General features: G+C 52.5%; 1 protein-coding gene across 2 annotated transcripts in view; it reads left to right on the top strand.

Moving 5' to 3' along the window:
• Positions 1 to 12386: 12386 nt before the first annotated feature.
• CYLD (CYLD lysine 63 deubiquitinase) overlaps positions 12387 to 23732 on the top strand; it is a 77510-nt gene continuing 66164 nt past the window's right edge. For both annotated transcript variants that reach the window (XM_077288214.1, XM_077288213.1), the window contains exons 1-2: positions 12387 to 12676; positions 21424 to 21496. The gene's annotated coding sequence lies outside the window, so the exon portion shown is untranslated. The remainder of the gene's footprint in view (positions 12677 to 21423; positions 21497 to 23732) is intronic.

The raw sequence follows: 23732 nt of genomic DNA, 5'->3' as shown, positions 1-23732 counted from the left end.
ATGACTGATGTTCTGGAGACACAGAGCCTACACGCCCTCTACCCAGATACTGGTTCATGGTCACTGAGGTGTCCCATCTAGTAGGGGACATTTGTCTTTGTACCACATATGTCTGTTCCTCTTCCAGTTGGGGTAGTGGGATCCTCTCTCCCCCAGCATTCCAGCTCCATTGCAGCACAGTGTTCAACAGTTGGGTGTTTGCCCCTAATCAGCGCAAAGCACGAGAACTGGTTTGGCTAAGTGAGAGGCTTTTAACAGGAGCTTCTGTCAAGGACTTTTTGGGATGTGGTTGCCTTATGGGTTCCCTTTTGCTTGGTCTTTTTAAGGATGCGTGTGGCTATTAGGTTCTGCTCCTCTCCTTTGGAAGAGGAGCCATCTAGATTGAGCTCCTGGTTTCACTGGGGTGGCAGGTGGATGTTGGGAGAAAGACTAGGGAGTTCCCTATTCTTTGGCAAAAGGGAATCAGTTGTCCCAGTCCCTCGAAGTGACCTTCTGGTCTTGAGGGATAGAAAGTGACTTGTTGGGAGCCGTTTCCTTTATGTTGTGAAATTGGATTCTGGGCTCCCCCGGTGGCCACTTGTGGAATTGAACTTGTGTGCATCATCCCCTCTGTTCACCTGCTCCTATCAGGATGTGGGAGTCGCTATATAACCTTGCTCCTCTGTCAGTTTCTTGCCGGTCAACAATGTAATCAGAAGCCTTCTGTGCTTGTTCCTGCTACTAGACAACTCCCAGCTAAGTTGGACTTTTGTCCTTGTGTGTTTTTGCATTTTGTTCCTGTTCACAGCTGCTGTTTCGTTACTGTGTCTGGAAAGCTCTTGTGATCGGAAATTGCCACTCTGGTGTTATGAGTTAATGCTAGAGTCTTAAAGGAATTTCTGGATGGTGTTTTGATAGGGTTTTCTGCTGACCATGAAAGTGTCCTTTCTGTCTTCCTGCTATCTAGAAAGCGGACCTCGATTTTGCTAAACCTATTTTCATACTACGTTTGTCATTTCATCTAAAATCACCGCCAATATATGTGGGGGCCTCTGTCTGCCTTTTGGGAAAATTTCTCTAGAGGTGAGCCAGGACTGTCTTTTCCTCTGCTAGGATTAGGTAGTTCTCCGGCTGGCGCTGGGCATCTAGGGTTAAAAAACATAGGCATGCTACCCGGCCACTTCTAGTTGTGCGGCAGGTTTAGTTCATGGTCAGTATAGTTTCCATCTTCCAAGAGCTAGTTCTCATATATGCTGGGCTATGTTCTCTCGCCATTGAGAATCATGACAGTTTGACCGGCCCAAAAAAGGGTTAAATTACTGGCTGAGAAAGGAGAGAAAAAAGAAGTCTGCTACAATTTTTTTTTTTCCTCTAGTTCTGAGTGTGCTCTTAATTGAATCACTTGCTAGTCTGCCTATACTGCAGCCTTCCTCTCTTTCTCTCCTTCTAATCCTTGAATGGCTCTGTGTTCACCTGTTTCAAATGGATCTTCAGAGTGTAGCTACAGGTTTGAATAATCTCGCCACAAAAGTACAAAATTTGCAAGATTTTGTTGTTCATGCACCTATGTCTGAGCCTAGAATTCCTTTGCCTGAATTCTTCTCGGGGAATAGATCTCACTTTCAAAATTTTAAAAATAATTGCAAATTGTTTTTGTCCCTGAAGTCTCGCTCTGCCGGAGACCCTGCACAGCAGGTCAGGATTGTAATTTCCTTGCTCCGGGGCGACCCTCAAGACTGGGCTTTTGCATTGGCACCAGGGGATCCTGCGTTGCTCAATGTGGATGCGTTTTTTCTGGCCTTGGGGTTGCTTTATGAGGAACCTCATTTAGAGCTTCAGGTGGAAAAGGCCTTGATGTCCTTGTCTCAGGGGCAAGATGAAGCTGAAATATACTGCCAAAAATTCCGCAAATGGTCTGTGCTTACTCAGTGGAATGAGTGCGCCCTGGCGGCGATTTTCAGAGAAGGTCTCTCTGATGCCATTAAGGATGTTATGGTGGGGTTCCCTGTGCCTGCGAGTCTGAATGAGTCCATGACGATGGCTATTCAGATCGATAGGCGTCTGCGGGAGCGCAAACCTGTGCACCATTTGGCGGTGTCTACTGAGAAAACGCCAGAAAATATGCAATGTGATAGAATTCTGTCCAGAAGCGAGCGGCAGAATTTTAGACGAAAAAATGGGTTGTGCTTCTATTGTGGTGATTCAACTCATGTTATATCAGCATGCTTTAAGCGTACTAAGAAGCCTGACAAGTCTGTTTCAATTAGCACTTTACAGTCTAAGTTTATTCTATCTGTGACCCTGATTTGTTCTTTGTCATCTATTACCGCGGACGCCTATGTCGACTCTGGCGCTGCTTTGAGTCTTATGGATTGGTCCTTTGCCAAACGCTGTGGGTATGATTTGGAGCCACTGGAGGCTCCGATACCTCTGAAAGGGATTGACTCCACCCCATTGGCTAGTAATAAACCACAATACTGGACACAAGTGACTATGCGTGTTAATCCGGATCACCAGGAGGTTATTCGCTTTCTGGTGCGAATCTACATGATGTTTTGGTGCTGGGATTGCCATGGCTGCAATCTCATAACCCAGTCCTCGACTGGAGAGCTATGTCTGTGTTAAGCTGGGGATGTAAAGGAACTCATGGGGACGTACCTTTGGTTTCCATTTCATCATCTATTCCCTCTGAGATTCCTGAATTCTTGTCTGACTTTCGTGACGTTTTTGAAGAACCCAAGGTTGGTTCACTACCTCCGCACCGGGAGTGCGATTGTGCCATAGACTTGATTCCGGGTAGTAAATACCCTAAGGGTCGTTTATTTAATCTGTCTGTGCCTGAACACGCTGCTATGCGAGAATATATAAAGGAGTCCTTGGAAAAGGGACATATTCGTCCTTCGTCATCTCCCTTAGGAGCCGGTTTTTTCTTTGTGTCTAAGAAAGACGGATCTTTGAGGCCGTGTATTGATTATCGACTTTTGAATAAAATCACGGTTAAATATCAATATCCGTTACCACTGCTTACTGATTTGTTTGCTCGTATAAAGGGGGCCAAGTGGTTCTCTAAGATTGATCTCCGTGGGGCGTATAATTTGGTGCGAATCAAGCAGGGGGATGAGTGGAAAACCGCATTTAATACGCCCGAGGGCCATTTTGAGTATTTGGTGATGCCTTTTGGTCTTTCAAATGCCCCTTCAGTCTTCCAGTCCTTTATGCATGACATTTTCCGCGATTATTTGGATAAATTTATGATTGTGTATCTGGATGATATTCTGATTTTTTCGGATGACTGGGACTCTCATGTCCAGCAGGTCAGGAGGGTTTTTCAGGTTTTGCGGTCTAATTCCTTGTGTGTGAAGGGTTCTAAGTGTGTTTTTGGGGTTCAAAAGATTTCTTTCTTGGGATACATTTTTTCCCCCTCTTCCATCGAGATGGATCCTGTCAAGGTTCAGGCTATTGGTGATTGGACGCAACCCTCTTCTCTTAAGAGTCTTCAGAAATTTTTGGGCTTTGCTAACTTTTATCGTCGATTTATTGCTGGTTTTTCTGATGTTGTAAAACCATTGACTGATTTGACTAAGAAGGGTGCTGATGTTGCTGATTGGTCCCCTGATGCTGTGGAGGCCTTTCGGGAGCTCAAGCGCCGCTTTTCTTCCGCCCCAGTGTTGCGTCAGCCTGATGTTGCTCTTCCTTTTCAGGTTGAGGTCGACGCTTCTGAAATCGGAGCTGGGGCGGTGTTGTCGCAGAGAAGTTCCGACTGCTCCGTGATGAGACCTTGTGCTTTTTTTTCCCGTAAATTTTCGCCCGCCGAGCGGAATTATGATATTGGGAATCGGGAGCTTTTGGCCATGAAGTGGGCTTTTGAGGAGTGGCGTCACTGGCTTGAGGGGGCCAGACATCAGGTGGTGGTATTGACTGACCACAAAAATTTAATTTACCTTGAGTCTGCCAGGCGCCTGAATCCTAGACAGGCGCGCTGGTCGTTGTTTTTCTCTCGGTTTAATTTTGTGGTGTCGTACCTACCGGGTTCTAAGAATGTTAAGGCGGATGCCCTTTCTAGGAGTTTTGAGCCTGACTCCCCTGGTAATTCTGAGCCCACAGGTATCCTTAAAGATGGAGTGATATTGTCTGCCGTTTTTCCAGACCTGCGGCGGGCCTTGCAGGAGTTTCAGGCGGATAGACCTGATCGTTGCCCACCTGGTAGACTGTTTGTTCCTGATGATTGGACCAGTAGAGTCATCTCTGAGGTTCATTCTTCTGCGTTGGCAGGTCATCCTGGAATCTTTGGTACCAGGGATTTGGTGGCAAGGTCCTTCTGGTGGCCTTTCCTGTCACGAGATGTGCGAGGCTTTGTGCAGTCTTGTGACGTTTGTGCTCGGGCCAAGCCTTGTTGTTCTCGGGCTAGTGGATTGTTGTTGCCCTTGTCTATCCCGAAGAGGCCTTGGACGCACATCTCGATGGATTTTATTTCGGATCTGCCTGTTTCTCAGAAGATGTCTGTCATCTGGGTGGTGTGTGACCGTTTCTCTAAGATGGTCCATCTGGTTCCCTTGCCTAAGTTGCCTTCTTCTTCCGAGTTGGTTCCTCTGTTTTTTCAAAATGTTGTTCGTTTGCATGGTATTCCTGAGAATATCGTTTCTGACAGAGGGACCCAATTCGTGTCTAGATTTTGGCGGGCATTCTGTGCTAGGATGGGCATAGATTTGTCTTTTTCGTCTGCTTTCCATCCTCAGACTAATGGCCAGACCGAGCGGACTAATCAGACCTTGGAGACATATTTGAGGTGTTTTGTGTCTGCGGATCAGGATGATTGGGTTGCTTTTTTGCCTTTGGCGGAGTTCGCCCTCAATAATCGGGCCAGCTCTGCCACCTTGGTGTCCCCGTTTTTCTGTAATTTGGGGTTTCATCCTCGATTTTCCTCCGGTCAAGTGGAATCTTCGGATTGTCCTGGAGTGGATGCTGTGGTGGAGAGGTTGCATCAGATTTGGGGGCAGGTGGTGGACAATTTGAAGTTGTCCCAGGAGAAGACTCAGCTTTTTGCCAACCGCCGCCGTCGTGTTGGTCCTCGGCTTTGTGTTGGGGACTTGGTGTGGTTGTCTTCTCGTTTTGTCCCTATGAGGGTTTCTTCTCCTAAGTTTAAGCCTCGGTTCATCGGCCCGTATAAGATATTGGAGATTCTTAACCCTGTGTCCTTCCGTTTGGACCTCCCTGCATCCTTTTCGATTCATAATGTTTTTCATCGGTCATTGTTGCGCAGGTATGAGGTACCGGTTGTGCCTTCCGTTGAGCCTCCTGCTCCGGTGTTGGTTGAGGGTGAGTTGGAGTACGTTGTGGAAAAGATCTTAGACTCTCGTGTTTCCAGACGGAGACTCCAGTATCTGGTCAAATGGAAGGGATACAGTCAGGAGGATAATTCTTGGGTCACTGCCTCTGATGTTCATGCCTCCGATCTTGTCCGTGCCTTTCATAGGGCTCATCCTGATCGCCCTGGTGGTTCTGGTGAGGGTTCGGTGCCCCCTCCTTGAGGGGGGGGTACTGTTGTGAAATTGGATTCTGGGCTCCCCCGGTGGCCACTTGTGGAATTGAACTTGTGTGCATCATCCCCTCTGTTCACCTGCTCCTATCAGGATGTGGGAGTCGCTATATAACCTTGCTCCTCTGTCAGTTTCTTGCCGGTCAACAATGTAATCAGAAGCCTTCTGTGCTTGTTCCTGCTACTAGACAACTCCCAGCTAAGTTGGACTTTTGTCCTTGTGTGTTTTTGCATTTTGTTCCTGTTCACAGCTGCTGTTTCGTTACTGTGTCTGGAAAGCTCTTGTGATCGGAAATTGCCACTCTGGTGTTATGAGTTAATGCTAGAGTCTTAAAGGAATTTCTGGATGGTGTTTTGATAGGGTTTTCTGCTTACCATGAAAGTGTCCTTTCTGTCTTCCTGCTATCTAGAAAGCGGACCTCGATTTTGCTAAACCTATTTTCATACTACGTTTGTCATTTCATCTAAAATCACCGCCAATATATGTGGGGGCCTCTGTCTGCCTTTTGGGAAAATTTCTCTAGAGGTGAGCCAGGACTGTCTTTTCCTCTGCTAGGATTAGGTAGTTCTCCGGCTGGCGCTGGGCATCTAGGGTTAAAAAACGTAGGCATGCTACCCGGCCACTTCTAGTTGTGCGGCAGGTTTAGTTCATGGTCAGTATAGTTTCCATCTTCCAAGAGCTAGTTCTCATATATGCTGGGCTATGTTCTCTCGCCATTGAGAATCATGACACTTTAAGAGTGGACTGTGATAGACCGGGTCCTTGTGTACACTTTATTCTAATGGCATCGTCACATTTTACAGAGCACTTGGGTGAAGCAAAGCACGATCGTATGCTTTCAATAAAAAAAAATCATGTGCTCTTCACATGGAGAAACTTTACTTCTTAGACCTATAATGTTAGAAGTATTCTCAATGGCTTCCCGTAAGGGCTCGTGCCAACAACCATTTTAATCGGACAAATGCTATCCATGGTTTTGATGGGTAGCACTCATACCTATGATATTATATATGTGGCCAAATCACGGACCAACTGGATGCATGATTTGCCTCCGTGAGTTGGCTGGCCCTTGCCCATTCATGTGTAAACCAACTTGACTGATACAATGGGGAAGGAGGAGAAACTTTTTTTTCTCTCCACTTCCAAGAAAATCGTATCCCCCCTCTAATCAGAGTCTGATTAGCATAATCGGACCGATTTTTTTCGGATGGAGAGAAAACAGTCATCTGCACCTGCTTCCGTAATTTATAGCCTACAATTAGTAGCATATGGGCCTATTACCATGGGCAGATGTTATGTCCTTATAACATAGTACTGAAGAAATAGAACTGTTTTCTATGGTCCCCATGTTGCTTTTAGTGAACGTTTTGTGGGATTTTTGAGATATTGGGTTTCCCTTTTCCTATGTGGGTTAAACAGATGCCGTATGCTACTTTAATCAAGCCGTCTGATACACGGGTGGGTGCTGCTTCAGAGGCACATGCTGACCGTGACATAGTAATTATGGCTCTGATAATAACTAGCTTTTTTCATGAGAATGGAGTCACTGTTATAAGGCTGACAGCAGAGACACTGTGAGCGGAGATGGTGCGTGGCCTCCTTTCCTTATACCAAGTCATCAGTTTTTGGTAAAACACGCATCTGAACGTTCAGCTGTCATCCGTGGGTGCTTCACCATCTATTTATTCGCATACGGTTCTATCACACCTGTGAGGCAGTGACCGGTGTCACATTCGAGGCGTATTGAGGCCGTGGGAGTACATTGCAGTAACAGGCATTGCTGTGATTGCAATGCACAATATAAGTGTTGGTCTTGGGAAAGCTATTTATCCAAGGCAGATTTAAGAAAACCTTTTATTTTTGAAACGGAATACAGGATGGTAGTGGGGCGGTCTGTTCCTTCCCGGCCATAGGCCACAGGTTCCTTATAAAAACCCCTGAAGCAGAGGGTTAGGTGTGTGCCTGTCTGGTTCTTGCAAGAGTACAAAGCAGAAGACTCTGCAAAGTTCCCCCTGTGTGAGGCAACACAGGCAAGAGGAGCCAAAAGGCCTGGCACCCACAGCGTACACGGTGGTGCAGTCGCCCACGGTAACCAGGTCTCGGATGTGGACTGTCTTGTTTCCCGGCTGCGATCCGGAGGATATCGTGTGCTGTGTATTTTTTCTGAGTTGGACATTAAAACACGTTTTGCGTTGAACTTTGCTGGGTCACTGCCTCATCACTGCACAGTGTGGATACCGCTGCACTACACACCAAATGTTCTGACATGCCTGGGCATACAGACTCACAGTTTATCCAATATCCACCCATCATGATTCCACCTTTAATGGAATTCCCCAAGATTAAGAAATCATGGCTGATTTCTTCTGCAAACAGTGCCACAGCTGTCCACAGGCTGTGTGGAGTATTGCAGCTCAACCACATTCATATAAAGGTTGTTGTCCAAATTTCGAGACTTTTTTTTTTTCATTTTTTCATTAAATTCATGTATTTGGGGTAAAAAATGTTTTTTCAATTGTGTTTTGCTAAAAAAATTTGCACCATTTGCCTTCTATAACCTCTGTCTTGCACTGACTATTCCTAGCTGTAGAATGAGTTAAGTGAAAATCTGTCAGTGAGCCGGGAATGATGGTCTATCAGAGATTTTGGAACGAAAACAAAAGCCTGGAAAAGAAAAATGGTGCAAAAGTTTTAATGAAACCCAGTTTAAAAAATGATTTTAATCCACAAATACATGCATTTAAAGGGTAAACTGTCAGTTTTGAAAATCCTATTTGCCTGCAGATGTAGGGCTAGTGTGCAGGTAAACACTGTTAAAATGCTGCCTGACTTCCTTACTGAAAGGGCAGCTACTGGGATAAAACGAACTTCTTTCCTCCTGGGAGCTGTCACCTGTCATCGGGGCATGCACAGAGCAGATATAGTCACCACTCACAGCACTGCTCACTATACAGACAGTCCGTATAAGAGACTGTTTGCAGTGAGCGACTGCACCACCGTGTAATGCTGAGGGGGCTCCAGGCATTCGTTTCCCTTGGCTCTGTTACTGCACACGATGTTGCAGAGTCACCTGCTCTGCAGTTTGCAAACCAACACTGACACTCCCAACCCTTTGCTGCAGGGTTTTTAAATAGGATCTGTGGCCACGGGCCACTTGTAAGGGTATGTTTCCATGTTCAGGAAACGCTGCGTTTTTGACGCTGCGTTTTTCTGCTGCGTCAAAAACACAGCGTCCAGATGTTACAGCATAGTGGATGGGATTTTATGAAATCCAGACTCCACTATGCGTTTAAAAACGCATGCGTTTTTGCCGCGAAAACGCATGCGTTGTGCGTTTTTTCAAAACGCTGCATGTTGCTACTATGAGCAAAACACGCAGGTACACCGCAGGTGACCTGCCAGTGACCTCAGGTGCAGTTTTGGTCAGGATTTTACTTGCATAAAATCCTGACCAAAGACTGATGCAATCCTGAAAGTGGAGACATACCCTAAGACCCGGCTGGAGGGAGTGAACAGCCCCACTACCATCCTGTAGTTTACTCCAAAAATAAAAGCCCATGCTGAGTATTGTTAAATCTGCCTTGGGCAAATAGCTTGTCGGAGACCACACTTACCGTACTTTTATTTTGCATTGCAACCACAGCTATGTCTGTGACTGCACTACACTCTAGTGGTCTCAATACACTTCTATGCGCATCCTGGCGGACACATAGTGACCCTCGAATATACCACCTGTTACTGCTCACAAGGTAAATAGTGTTTTCCAAGGTGACAGGTTCCCTTTAAAAGGAAAATAAACATCCTTCAAGTGGCTAACTCTTTTAATCGGCACATGCCCTATCTATTGCCATGCACTTAATAAAACCATAACCAAATAATCATCACCGTCCACAAAAAAAACTGAAAGCAGCAAATTAGATTTGATTTGGGAGTTTGGTGCAGATTTTCAGGTTTGTTGAATCCTCAAGAGGTTTTTATTTTTTATTTTCCTCAAAATCCTAGGAGGAGGATAAAAATCTGACAGCAATGATTTTTGGGGTCCACATTAATGATCCGATTGGCTGATGAGCAATGAGGAGCTACTGCCAACAACATGTGATCTGTTTGGGGCGGCCCATCACATAAAGCCATGTTCACACCATGTTTGGGTCGCGCGTTTGCGACTTTCATGTGATCGTCTGAATAATGCGATTCGGATTTGCCCCGACTGAGATGGATGGCGTTATTATGTTCTCTGTTTGCCTCCGCTATGGCGGTGTCTGAATTCCTTAGGTGGACACAATATTGTGGTCGAACATAAAAGTTGTAGAATGGAGGCAAAATGGAGGGTCGGAGGGGGGCAGAATGGAGGCAGAACGAAGGCAGAACAGAGGGTGGACGGAGGCAAAACTGAGGGCGGACGGAAGCAGAATAGAAGACGGACAGAAGCAGAACAGAGTGCGGATGGAGGCAGAATGGAGGGCGAACGGAGGGAAGAACAGAGGGTGGACGGAGGCAGAATGAAGGCAGAACAGAGGGTGGACGGATGCAAAACTAGGGTGGGTGGGTGGAAGCAGAACAGAGGGTGGACGGAGGCAGAATGGAGGGGAACGGAAAAAGAACAGAGGGTGGACGGAGGCAGAACAGAAGGCAGATGGAGGGCGAATGGAGAGCAGATGGAGGCAGAACAGAGGGCGGACAGAGGCAGAACAGAGGGCGGATTGAAGCAGAATAGAAGGCGGACGGAGGCAAAACTGGGGATGGACGGGGGCAGAACAGAGGGAGGACAGATGCAGAACGGAGGCCGGATGGAGGCCGAATTGAGGGTGGACGTAAGCAGAAAGGAGGATGGATGGAGGCAGAATTGAGGGTGGACGTAAGCAGAACGGAGGACGGAGGCAGAATTGAGGGTGGACGTAAGCAGAATGGAGGACGGAGGCAGAATTGAGGGTGGACGTAAGCAGAACGGAGGACGGATGGAGGCAGAATTGAGGGTGGACGTAAGCAGAACGGAGGACGGATGGAGGCAGAATTGAGGGTGGACGTAAGCAGAAAGGAGGATGGATGGAGGCAGAATTGAGGGTGGACGTAAGCAGAACGGAGGACGGAGGCAGAATTGAGGGTGGATGTAAGCAGAACGGAGGACGGATGGAGGCAGAATTGAGGGTGGACCTCAGTAGCGATCTCGCTATGTGTGACACGTACCAGCGATCAGGCCCCTGCTGTGAGATCGCTGGTCGTGTCGGAATGGCCTGGACCTTTTTTTGGTCGTTGAGGTCCCGCTGACAGCACTGAATCGGTGTGTGTGACTTCACTGGTAACCAGGGTAAACATCGGGTTACTAAGCGCAGGGCCGCGCTTAGTAACCCGATGTTTACACCCTGGTTACCAGTGTAAATGTAAAAAAAACCAAACACTACATACTCACCATCTGATGTCCGTCAGGTCCCTTGCCGTCTGCTTCCCGCTCTGACTGACTGCCGCCGTACAGTGAGAGCACAGCAGTGACGTCACCGCTGCGCTCTGCTCTCACTGTACGGCGGCTCAGTCAGAGCAGGAAGCAGACGGCAAGGGACACCGAAAGGCGAGTATGTAGTGTTTTTTTTTTTTTGGTAACCAGGGTAAACATCGGGTTACTTAGCGCGGCCCTGCGCTTAAGGTACCTTCACACGAAGCGACGCTGCAGCGATAGCGACAACGATGTCTATCGCTGCAGCGTCGCTGTTTGGTCGCTGGAGAGCTGTCACACAGACCGCTCTCCAGCGATCAACTATGCCGAGGTCCCCTGGTAACCAGGGTAAACATCGGGTAACTAAGCGCAGGGCCGCGCTTAGTAACCCGATGTTTACCCTGGTTACCAGCGTAAAATCTAAAAAAAACAAACAGCACATACTTACATTCACGTCCCCCTGCGTCCACTTCCTGACTGACTGAGCGCCGTACAGTGAGAGCAGAGCGGTGACGTCACCGCTGTGCTGCTTTCACTTTCACTTTGCGGCGCTGAGTCAGAGGAGGAAGCAGACTGCAGGGGACGCAATGTGAGTATGTGCTGTTTGTTTTTTTTACATTTTACGCTAGTAACCAGGGTAAACATCGGGTAACTAAGCGCGGCCCTGCGCTTAGTAACCCGATGTTTACCCTGGTTACCAGTGTAAAATATCGCTGGTATCGTTGCTTTTGCTTTCAAACACAACGATACACAGCGATCGGACGACCAAATAAAGTTCTGGACTTTATTCAGCGACCAGCGACATCACAGCAGGATCCTGATCGCTGCTGCGTGTCAAACGAAACGATATCGCTAGCGAGGACGCTGCAACGTCACGGATTGCTAGCGATATCGTTATAATGTCGTTTCGTGTGAAGGTACCTTTAGTAATCCGATGTTTACCCTGGTTACCCGGGTGCTGCAGGGGGACTTCGGCATCGTTGAAGACAGTTTCAACGATGCCGAAGTCGTTCCCCTGATCGTTGGTCGCTGGAGAGAGCTGTCTGTGTGACAGCTCCCCAGCGACCACACAACGACTTACCAACGATCACGGCCAGGTCGTATCGCTGGTCGTGATCGTTGGTAAATCGCTATGTGAGACGGGGCCTTAAGTGACGCTGTTTCAGTGGAAAGTCTGAAAAACTGTCGCCCATTGTAACCAATTACAGCACAGCTCTCATTTTTAGAGTGCCTTTTGAAAATGAAAGATGAAATGTGATTGGCTGCTGTGAGCAACCCAGTTTTCCTCTTTAGATAGTGTAATAATCCAGAAACACTTATTACACCTGCTCTCTGTGACACACAGCCATGTCTTGTCTGACCTCAGCAGTAACCCCTACACGGCTAATGCGCAAGTAAACAAGTAGTATACGCCACGCCACCTCCTATCTGGTCATGTGATCAATCATATGGTCATGACGTCACCGAAGGTCCTTCAGCTTCCTATGAGCTGGGTTCTACGACGATCGGGTGACAGCGATCGTCGGCGGCCGCCTGCAGTGTAAGCAGCGGAGCCCGGAGATCACGGCATCCGCTCCCTCCTCCATGTGTCCGGGAGGCTTCCTCCACCTCCGCCGGCCCCTCATCCCGCCTGTGTGCTCCGCCTGCTGTGCCGCCTCATGTAATGCAGGAAGAAGCTGCAGCCTGATGTCCTTCCCCAGCCGTTACTGAGGAGCGGAGCTGCGGGACAGGGGTGAGTGCGGGACCGGGGGGACAGGTGTCAGGGGGGAGGGCGACATCGGGGGGACAGGTGACGGGGGAGTGCGAGACCGGAGGAGAGGAGACGGGGGGAGTGCGAGACCGGGGGACAGGAGACGGGGGTGAGTGTGGGGGGGGAGACAGGGGTGAGTGTGGGGGGGGGGGGGGGGGAGACAGGGGTGAGTGTGGGGGGGGGGGGAGACAGGGGTGAGTGTGGGGGGGGGGGGGGAGACAGGGGTGAGTGTGGGGGGGGGGGAGACAGGGGTGAGTGTGTGTGGGGGGGGGGAGACAGGGGTGAGTGTGTGGGGGGGGGGGGAGACAGGGGTGAGTGTGTGGGGGGGGGGAGACAGGGGTGAGTGTGGGGGGGGGGAGACAGGGGTGAGTGTGTGGGGGGGGGGGAGACAGGGGTGAGTGTGGGGGGGGGGAGACAGGGGTGAGTGTGTGGGGGGGGGGGAGACAGGGGTGAGTGTGGGGGGGAGACAGGGGTGAGTGTGGGGGGGGAGACAGGGGTGAGTGTGGGGGGGGGGAGACAGGGGTGAGTGTGGGGGGGGGAGACAGGGGTGAGTGTGGGGGGGGGGAGACAGGGGTGAGTGTGGGGGGGGGAGACAGGGGTGAGTGTGGGGGGGGGGAGACAGGGGTGAGTGTGGGGGGGGGAGACAGGGGTGAGTGTGGGGGGGGGGAGACAGGGGTGAGTGTGGGGGGGGGAGACAGGGGTGAGTGTGGGGGGGGGGAGACAGGGGTGAGTGTGGGGGGGGGAGACAGGGGTGAGTGTGGGGGGGGGGAGACAGGGGTGAGTGTGGGGGGGGGGGAGACAGGGGTGAGTGTGGGGGGGGGGAGACAGGGGTGAGTGTGGGGGGGGGGAGACAGGGGTGAGTGTGGGGGGGGGAGACAGGGGTGAGTGTGGGGGGGGGGAGACAGGGGTGAGTGTGTGGGGGGGGGGGAGACAGGGGTGAGTGTGGGGGGGGAGACAGGGGTGAGTGTGGGGGGGGAGACAGGGGTGAGTGTGGGGGGGGGGAGACAGGGGTGAGTGTGGGGGGGGGAGACAGGGGTGAGTGTGGGGGGGGGGAGACAGGGGTGAGTGTGGGGGGGGGGAGACAGGGGTGAGTGTGGGGGGGGGAGACAGGGGTGAGTGTGGGGGGGGGGAGACAGGGGTGAGTGTGGGGGGGGGGGAGACAGGGGTGAGTGTGGGGGGGGGAGACAGGGGTGAGTGTGGGGGGGGGGAGACAGGGGTGAGTGTGGGGGGGGGAGACAGGGGTGAGTGTGGGGGGGGGAGACAGGGGTGAGTGTGGGGGGGGACAGGAGATGGGTGAGTGTGGGACTTGGGGGTTCTGGAGACAGGGGGGAGTGCGGGACCGGGGTACAGGGGGGAGTGCGGGACCGGGGTACAGGGGGGAGTGCGGGACCGGGGTACAGGGGGGAGTGCGGGACCGGAGGAGAGGAAACGGGATGAGTGCAGGACCGGAGGAGAGGAGACGGGAGTGCAGGACCGGAGGAGAGGAGACGGGAGTGCAGGACCGGAGGAGAGGAGACGGGGGGAGTGCGAGACCGGAGGAGAGGAGACAGGGGGAGTGCGAGACCGGGGGACAGGAGACGGGGGTGAGTGCGACATCAGGGGGATAGGAGACGGGTGAGTTCGGGACCGGGGGGACAGGAGACAGGGGTGAGTGTGGGACTTGGGGGTTCAGGAGACAGGGGGGAGTGCGAGACCGGGGTACAGGGGGGAGTGCGGGACCGGAGGAGAGGAGATGGGGGGAGTGCGACACCGGGGGACAGGAGACAGGGGGGAGTGCGGGACCGGAGGAGAGGAGACGGGGGGGAGTGCAAGACCGGGGGACAGGAGACGGGGGGGAGTGCAAGACCGGGGGACAGGAGACGGGGGGAGTGCGAGACCGGAGGAGACAGGGAGGAGTGCAGGACCAGAGGAGAGGAGACGGGGGAGTGCGAGACCGGGGGACAGGAGACAGAGGGGAGTGCGAGACCGGGGGACAGGAGACAAGGAGGAGACAGGGGGAGTGCGAGACCGGGGGACAGGAGACAGGGGAGTGCGGGACCGCAGGAGACGGGGGAAGTGCGAGACCAGGAGACAGGGGTGAGTGCGGGACCGGAGGAGAGGAGACAGGGGGGATTGCTGGACCGGAGGAGAGGAGACAGGGGGGAGTGCTGGACGGAGGAGAGGAGACAGGGGGGAGTGTGGGGGGGGGGAGACAGGGGTGAGTGTGGGGGGGGGGAGACAGGGGTGAGTGTGGGGGGGGGGAGACAGGGGTGAGTGTGGGGGGGGGAGACAGGGGTGAGTGTGGGGGGGGGGAGACAGGGGTGAGTGTGGGGGGGGGGGAGACAGGGGTGAGTGTGGGGGGGGGAGACAGGGGTGAGTGTGGGGGGGGGGAGACAGGGGTGAGTGTGGGGGGGGGAGACAGGGGTGAGTGTGGGGGGGGGAGACAGGGGTGAGTGTGGGGGGGGACAGGAGATGGGTGAGTGTGGGACTTGGGGGTTCTGGAGACAGGGGGGAGTGCGGGACCGGGGTACAGGGGGGAGTGCGGGACCGGGGTACAGGGGGGAGTGCGGGACCGGGGTACAGGGGGGAGTGCGGGACCGGAGGAGAGGAAACGGGATGAGTGCAGGACCGGAGGAGAGGAGACGGGAGTGCAGGACCGGAGGAGAGGAGACGGGAGTGCAGGACCGGAGGAGAGGAGACGGGGGGAGTGCGAGACCGGAGGAGAGGAGACAGGGGGAGTGCGAGACCGGGGGACAGGAGACGGGGGTGAGTGCGACATCAGGGGGATAGGAGACGGGTGAGTTCGGGACCGGGGGGACAGGAGACAGGGGTGAGTGTGGGACTTGGGGGTTCAGGAGACAGGGGGGAGTGCGAGACCGGGGTACAGGGGGGAGTGCGGGACCGGAGGAGAGGAGATGGGGGGAGTGCGACACCGGGGGACAGGAGACAGGGGGGAGTGCGGGACCGGAGGAGAGGAGACGGGGGGGAGTGCAAGACCGGGGGACAGGAGACGGGGGGGAGTGCAAGACCGGGGGACAGGAGACGGGGGGAGTGCGAGACCGGAGGAGACAGGGAGGAGTGCAGGACCAGAGGAGAGGAGACGGGGGAGTGCGAGACCGGGGGACAGGAGACAGAGGGGAGTGCGAGACCGGGGGACAGGAGACAAGGAGGAGACAGGGGGAGTGCGAGACCGGGGGACAGGAGACAGGGGAGTGCGGGACCGCAGGAGACGGGGGAAGTGCGAGACCAGGAGACAGGGGTGAGTGCGGGACCGGAGGAGAGGAGACAGGGGGGATTGCTGGACCGGAGGAGAGGAGACAGGGGGGAGTGCTGGACGGAGGAGAGGAGACAGGGGGGAGTGCGGGACCGGAGGAGACAGGGGGAGTGCGAGACCGGGGGACAGGAGACAGGGAAGTGCGGGACCGGAGGAGAGGAGACGGGGGGGAGTGCGAGACCGGGGACAGGAGACAGGGGAGTGCGGGGCCGGAGGAGATGGGGGAAGTGCGAGACCGACGGGACAGGACGAGGGGGTGAGTGCTGGACGGACGGGACAGGACGAGGGGGTGAGTGCTGGACGGACGGGACAGGACGAGGGGGTGAGTGCTGGACGGACGGGACAGGACGAGGGGGTGAGTGCTGGACGGACGGGACAGGACGAGGGGGTGAGTGCTGGACGGACGGGACAGGACGAGGGGGTGAGTGCTGGACGGACGGGACAGGACGAGGGGGTGAGTGCTGGACGGACGGGACAGGACGAGGGGGTGAGTGCTGGACGGACGGGACAGGACGAGGGGGTGAGTGCTGGACGGACGGGACAGGACGAGGGGGTGAGTGCTGGACGGACGGGACAGGACGAGGGGGTGAGTGCTGGACGGACGGGACAGGACGAGGGGGTGAGTGCTGGACGGACGGGACAGGACGAGGGGGTGAGTGCTGGACGGACGGGACAGGACGAGGGGGTGAGTGCTGGACGGACGGGACAGGACGAGGGGGTGAGTGCTGGACGGACGGGACAGGACGAGGGGGTGAGTGCTGGACGGACGGGACAGGACGAGGGGGTGAGTGCTGGACGGACGGGACAGGACGAGGGGGTGAGTGCTGGACGGACGGGACAGGACGAGGGGGTGAGTGCTGGACGGACGGGACAGGACGAGGGGGTGAGTGCTGGACGGACGGGACAGGACGAGGGGGTGAGTGCTGGACGGACGGGACAGGACGAGGGGGTGAGTGCTGGACGGACGGGACAGGACGAGGGGGTGAGTGCTGGACGGACGGGACAGGACGAGGGGGTGAGTGCTGGACGGACGGGACAGGACGAGGGGGTGAGTGCTGGACGGACGGGACAGGACGAGGGGGTGAGTGCTGGACGGACGGGACAGGACGAGGGGGTGAGTGCTGGACGGACGGGACAGGACGAGGGGGTGAGTGCTGGACGGACGGGACAGGACGAGGGGGTGAGTGCTGGACGGACGGGACAGGACGAGGGGGTGAGTGCTGGACGGACGGGACAGGACGAGGGGGTGAGTGCTGGACGGACGGGACAGGACGAGGGGGTGAGTGCTGGACGGACGGGACAGGACGAGGGGGTGAGTGCTGGACGGACGGGACAGGACGAGGGGGTGAGTGCTGGACGGACGGGACAGGACGAGGGGGTGAGTGCTGGACGGACGGGACAGGACGAGGGGGTGAGTGCTGGACGGACGGGACAGGACGAGGGGGTGAGTGCTGGACGGACGGGACAGGACGAGGGGGTGAGTGCTGGACGGACGGGACAGGACGAGGGGGTGAGTGCTGGACGGACGGGACAGGACGAGGGGGTGAGTGCTGGACGGACGGGACAGGACGAGGGGGTGAGTGCTGGACGGACGGGACAGGACGAGGGGGTGAGTGCTGGACGGACGGGACAGGACGAGGGGGTGAGTGCTGGACGGACGGGACAGGACGAGGGGGTGAGTGCTGGACGGACGGGACAGGACGAGGGGGTGAGTGCTGGACGGACGGGACAGGACGAGGGGGTGAGTGCTGGACGGACGGGACAGGACGAGGGGGTGAGTGCTGGACGGACGGGACAGGACGAGGGGGTGAGTGCTGGACGGACGGGACAGGACGAGGGGGTGAGTGCTGGACGGACGGGACAGGACGAGGGGGTGAGTGCTGGACGGACGGGACAGGACGAGGGGGTGAGTGCTGGACGGACGGGACAGGACGAGGGGGTGAGTGCTGGACGGACGGGACAGGACGAGGGGGTGAGTGCTGGACGGACGGGACAGGACGAGGGGGTGAGTGCTGGACGGACGGGACAGGACGAGGGGGTGAGTGCTGGACGGACGGGACAGGACGAGGGGGTGAGTGCTGGACGGACGGGACAGGACGAGGGGGTGAGTGCTGGACGGACGGGACAGGACGAGGGGGTGAGTGCTGGACGGACGGGACAGGACGAGGGGGTGAGTGCTGGACGGACGGGACAGGACGAGGGGGTGAGTGCTGGACGGACGGGACAGGACGAGGGGGTGAGTGCTGGACGGACGGGACAGGACGAGGGGGTGAGTGCTGGACGGACGGGACAGGACGAGGGGGTGAGTGCTGGACGGACGGGACAGGACGAGGGGGTGAGTGCTGGACGGACGGGACAGGACGAGGGGGTGAGTGCTGGACGGACGGGACAGGACGAGGGGGTGAGTGCTGGACGGACGGGACAGGACGAAGGGGGTGAGTGCTGGACGGACGGGACAGGACGAGGGGGTGAGTGCTGGACGGACGGGACAGGACGAGGGGGTGAGTGCTGGACGGACGGGACAGGACGAGGGGGTGAGTGCTGGACGGACGGGACAGGACGAGGGGGTGAGTGCTGGACGGACGGGACAGGACGAGGGGGTGAGTGCTGGACGGACGGGACAGGACGAGGAGGTGAGTGCGGGACGGACGGGACAGGACGAGGGGGTGAGTGCGGGACCCTGGGGACAAGAAACGGGGGTGAGTGCGGGACCCTGGGGACAGGAAACGGGGGTCAGTGCGGGACCCTGGGGACAGGAAACGGGGGTCAGTGCGGAACCCGGGGGACGGGGTGAGTGCGGGACATGGGGTCGGGGCTGTCACCACTGATTTGTGTGTCATAGACCCTGTACTGTCACATAACCCTGGTGTCACCTACACCTTATATATTTATATATATTTACAGTGCTCAGCGTAAATAAGTACACCCCCTTTGAAAAGTAAGATTTTAATTACTATCTCACTGTATCTAAGAAGAACAATTTCCCACATTCTGAGAAGACTGACTTTTCTAGAACATTTTCTAACCTGTAACTTTCATTACAAAATCTTCAGTTTTACTCAAATTAGTTGATGCAAAAATTAGTACACCCCAAGTAAAAAAAAATTACTATATCTAGTGTTTTATTTGTCATCCATGATTAAGGACAGCACAGTCTTCTAGGCATGGAATGAACAGTTTGCAACATCTTTTTCCATTCTTCAAGCATGACCTCTTATAGAGCCTGGAGGCTGGATGGAGAGTGATGACAACTTGTCTCTTCAGAGTCCCCCATATTTGTACGCTTGAGGTCAGATCAGGAGACACACGGCCACTGAATCACTTTCATCCTGTTCTTCTTCAGAATTTCAATAATGGTGTTAGATGTGTGTTTTGGATCATTTCCATGATGGAAAAATGCAAGTCTACCAAGAGCATGGATGATGGCGGCATCTTCTTTCAATTTAGAGCAGTACACCTGTGAATTCATGGTACCATCAATGAAATGTAGCTCCCCGAGACCACAAGCTCATACAGCACCATGTAAGGACACTGCTACCATCATGTCTCACTGTAGACATCATACATTTTACTAAATTCATGGTATCTGCAGTGAAACATGGTGGTGGCAGTGTCCTTTCATGGGGCTGCTGATGTCAAGTAGCTACATGTCATTGATGGTACCATGAATTCACAGAAAGGGAAGAACCCACCAACAATGATCAAAACCACACATCTGTTGCATTTCTGAAGAACAGGATGAACGTGATTCAGCGGCCGTGTCTCCGTGATCTGACCTCAATCGTACACCTGTGGGGACCTCTGAAGAGACAAGTTGTCATCACTCTCCAGGCTCTATAAGAGGTCCTTCAAGAAATGAAAAAGATGTTGCAATATGTCATCAACTTGTTCATTCCATGCCTAGAAGACTTGGTGCTGTCCTTAAAAATCATGGAGCTCATACAAAATACTGGGTGTAGTAGTTTTTGATGTGGGGTGTACTCATTTTTGTAACAACTAATTAGAGTAAGGCCTTATTCACACAGAGTATTTTTCATCAGTGTAGACCCCAGCCCCGAGAGGCACTTACAGAGAAAATCTGTGAATGAAAGCTTGACACGTGTTCTGTGTGTTGGAGACACTTGTGGTTTTGGCAAATACTGATGTGTGAATGAGGCCAAACAGTGATGTTTTGTAATGAAAATTCTATTATCAACCCTAATTTCATGTTATGCACTGGGAGCTGTGGTGTTGTCGGGGTGTACTGGTAGCTGTGGTTTTGTCGGGGTGTACTGGTAGCCGTGGTTTTGTCGGGGTGTACTGGTAGCCGTGGTTTTGTTGGGGTGTACTGGTAGCCGTGGTTTTGTCATGGTGTACTGGTAGCTGTAGTTTTGTCGGGGTGTACTGGTAGCCGTGGTTTTGTCGGGGTGTACTGGTAGCCGTGGTTTTGTTGGGGTGTACTGGTAGCCGTGGTTTTGTCATGGTGTACTGGTAGCCGTGGTTTTGTCGGGGTGTACTGGTAGCCGTGGTTTTGTCGGGGTGTACTGGTAGCCGTGGTTTTGTCGGGGTGTACTGGTAGCCGTGGTTTTGTCGGGGTGTACTGGTAGCGGTGGTTTTGTCATGGTGTACTGGTAGCTGTAGTTTTGTCGGGGGTGTATCGGGAGCCACAGTAGCTGACAGTTGCTGACCTGCTCTCCCCCCGAATGCAGACCTAATACATAGAAGCTGCAGGAGGAAAGGTTTTTAATGAAAAGCGACTGCAGAATTTCCCCTAATACATGAAGCGTTGTGTGCAGAAAGACGGTAGCGCGGCCTCCGGGCCTGACTGGCAGAACTGGAAATCCCCTGCAATGCATTACACTCATCAACCAGTGCAGAAGCACGGAGGAAGGGATTACATGATTTCCTGCTCTATTACACATCATTACTGAGTGCGTGTTATGGGGGCACCATTGCTTTTATTGGGGGCACATTTACTGTTTGCATTTATGAAGTACACCACACCGCTACTTTAAAGGTGGGCATAGTTACTGTCTCTGAAGGCGACATTGGCTCGCATTTAGAAGTACAGTATGGTGGGATTCCCCTACAATAAGTGGTCCGGCGCCGTGACACCCTCTTTTTTTTGCCCTGCTCCAGCAGACATCCACTGGAGCGTGGAGACCTGTATTACTACCATCTCTATCACTGATTAATCCTGCTTATATTCATTTCTGATCCTACATGTCCGGGATAAGACAATGGTGGCCGAGATCCAGTGCGGGACGTAGATCACAAATTCTATATTTCCATTGACTCTCCTGTAATCTGGCATCTTGCACAGCTGTGCCCCAAAATATTTTCCAGAATTATTTTTTTTTTGTCTTAATTTTCTTATTTTTTGCACTTATTTCCAGTTTTCTGTTAAATTATCTGATTTCATTATTAGATGTTTCTCCATGTTTAATAATAATAATAATAATAATAATAATAATAATATTTTTTCTATTATTTATAGCTGTGAAAATGATCCATGGTTGAGCCGGAGGAGGCGGCTGCAGCAGCTTCGTGTGCACTCAGCAGATACAATGGTATGAGAAGTGACGCGCACACTGCCGTCAGGTCCATCTATGCCTCCATGCACATTGTGCTTGTGGCTGCGGCAGTGCTGGAAGGATTGAAAGTTAGGTCACAATGGATTCTGCTTTTAAATGATGTATTATTCAGTTTAACATGTGTTTAATATTCAATGGATCAGCAGTCAAAAAAGGTTTTATTTTGGGTGACATGCCCCTTTAAATAAAATTCCCCCCCCCCCACAAGGAAAAAAAAAAGCAATATGTTGGAAATTGTCCGTCATTGCAGGGGCGATTTCTGCTCCTCTTATAGGACCTGCTATCACACATTAGAACGACTTCTGTTCTAGACCCATAGAAGTGATGGAGCGGTGGTCACACGTGTGCACTACCTCTTCTATAATAATGATGGGAGCGGCGGTCACATATGCACTACCTCTTCTATAATAATGATGGGAGTGGCGGTCACATATGCACTACCTCTTCTATAATAATGATGGGAGCGGCGGTCACATATGCACTACCTCTTCTATAATAATGATGGGAGCGGCGGTCACATATGCACTACCTCTTCTATAATAATGATGGGAGCGGCGGTCACATATGCACTACCTCTTCTATAAACGTGAAGGGAGCGGTGGTCACACGTGCACTACCTCTTCTAAAGAAGTGATAGAGCGGTGGTCACGTGTGCACTACCTCTTCTATAGAAGTGATGGAACGGTGGTCACATGTGCCCTACCTCTTTTATTGAAGTGATGGAGGGGTGGGCAACGTGTGCACTACCTCTTTTATAGAAGTGATGGATCGGTGGTCACACGTGTACACTACCTCTTCTATTGAAGTGATGGATCCGTGGTCATGTGCACTACCTCTTCTATAGAAGTGATGGGAGCGGCGGTCATGTGCACGTCTGCTCTGTTGACATGGAATTGTGGGCCCCTTAACAATAAAGTTCTATACCCCCCCTTTGCTGTATTGATGCACAACAGACTTGATGTTTGATCTCCCAGCTTTCCCAGACCACTATACGGTCGACTGTAAAAGTTTGCTCACCCCTGATCACAACTACTTTTATTGTGAACAGTTAGGCAAGTTGAAGATGAAATGATCTCTAAAAGGTCTAAAGATAACGATGACACATTTTCCTTTCTATTTCAGGCAAAAAAATTATAAATGTGGTCTTTTAATTTAAAAGATTACAAAAAGGAAAATGGGCCAATGCAAAAGTTTTGGCACACTTAGAGATCTGTGTGCTCAGATTGCTTTGATCAAGGTTTAAGACCTTAGTTAGCAGTTAAGGTTATGGCTTGTTCACCATCGTCGTCAGTAAAGGCCAGAATATGCAAATTTCCCAGCTTTATGAAAACCCAGCCTCCTCTTACCTTGTGCCAAAAAACAGCAGTCATGGGTTCTTCTAAGCAGCTGCCTAGCACTCTGAAAACGGTGGAGAACCACAAAGCAGGAGAATATAAGAAGATGGCAAAGCGTTTTCAAAATGACCTTCCCTCAGTTCGAAATGTAGTTAAGAAATGGCAAATGGCAGAAACAGTGGAGGTCAAGATAAGGTCTGGAAGACCAAGCAAAAGTACACAGTGAGATCTGCTCACAGGATTGTTAGAGAGGCAAATCAGAACCCGCGCTTGACTGCAAAATTCTTTCAGGAAGATTTAGCAAACTCTGGAGTTGTGATACATTGTTCTACTGTTCAGAGACACCTGCACAAATATGGCCTTCGTGGAAGAGTGATTAAAAGAAAACTTCTTCTGCGTCCTCACCATAAATTTCAGCATCAGAAGAATGCAAAAGAACATCTAAACAAGCCTGATGCATTTTGGAAACAAGTCCTGTGGACTGATGAGGCTAAGATAGAACTCTTTTGCCACAATGATCAAAGGTATGTGTGGAGAAAATAGGGCCTAGAATTGTAGAGAATTAACATCTCGACAATCATTAATCATTGGGTGGATCAATCATGGTTGAGGTTGTGTTGCAGCCAGTAGCACAGGGAACATTTCATGTGTAGAGAGAAGAATAAATTCAATGAAATTTCAACTAATTCATTATGCAAACAGAACACGATCTGTAAAAAAGCTGAAGTTGAAAAGAGGATACAAATGGATAATGATCCTAAACACACATCACAATCCATAATGGACGACCTCAAAAGGTGGAAGCTGAAGGTTTTACAATGGCCCTCAGTCTCCTGATCTAAACATCGCCGAAAATTGTGGCTAGACCTCAAAATAGC

Source organism: Ranitomeya variabilis, chromosome 2, assembly GCF_051348905.1.
Source record: "Ranitomeya variabilis isolate aRanVar5 chromosome 2, aRanVar5.hap1, whole genome shotgun sequence".
NCBI lineage: Eukaryota > Metazoa > Chordata > Amphibia > Anura > Dendrobatidae > Ranitomeya > Ranitomeya variabilis.
This window is presented reverse-complemented; position numbering and strand designations above follow the sequence as displayed.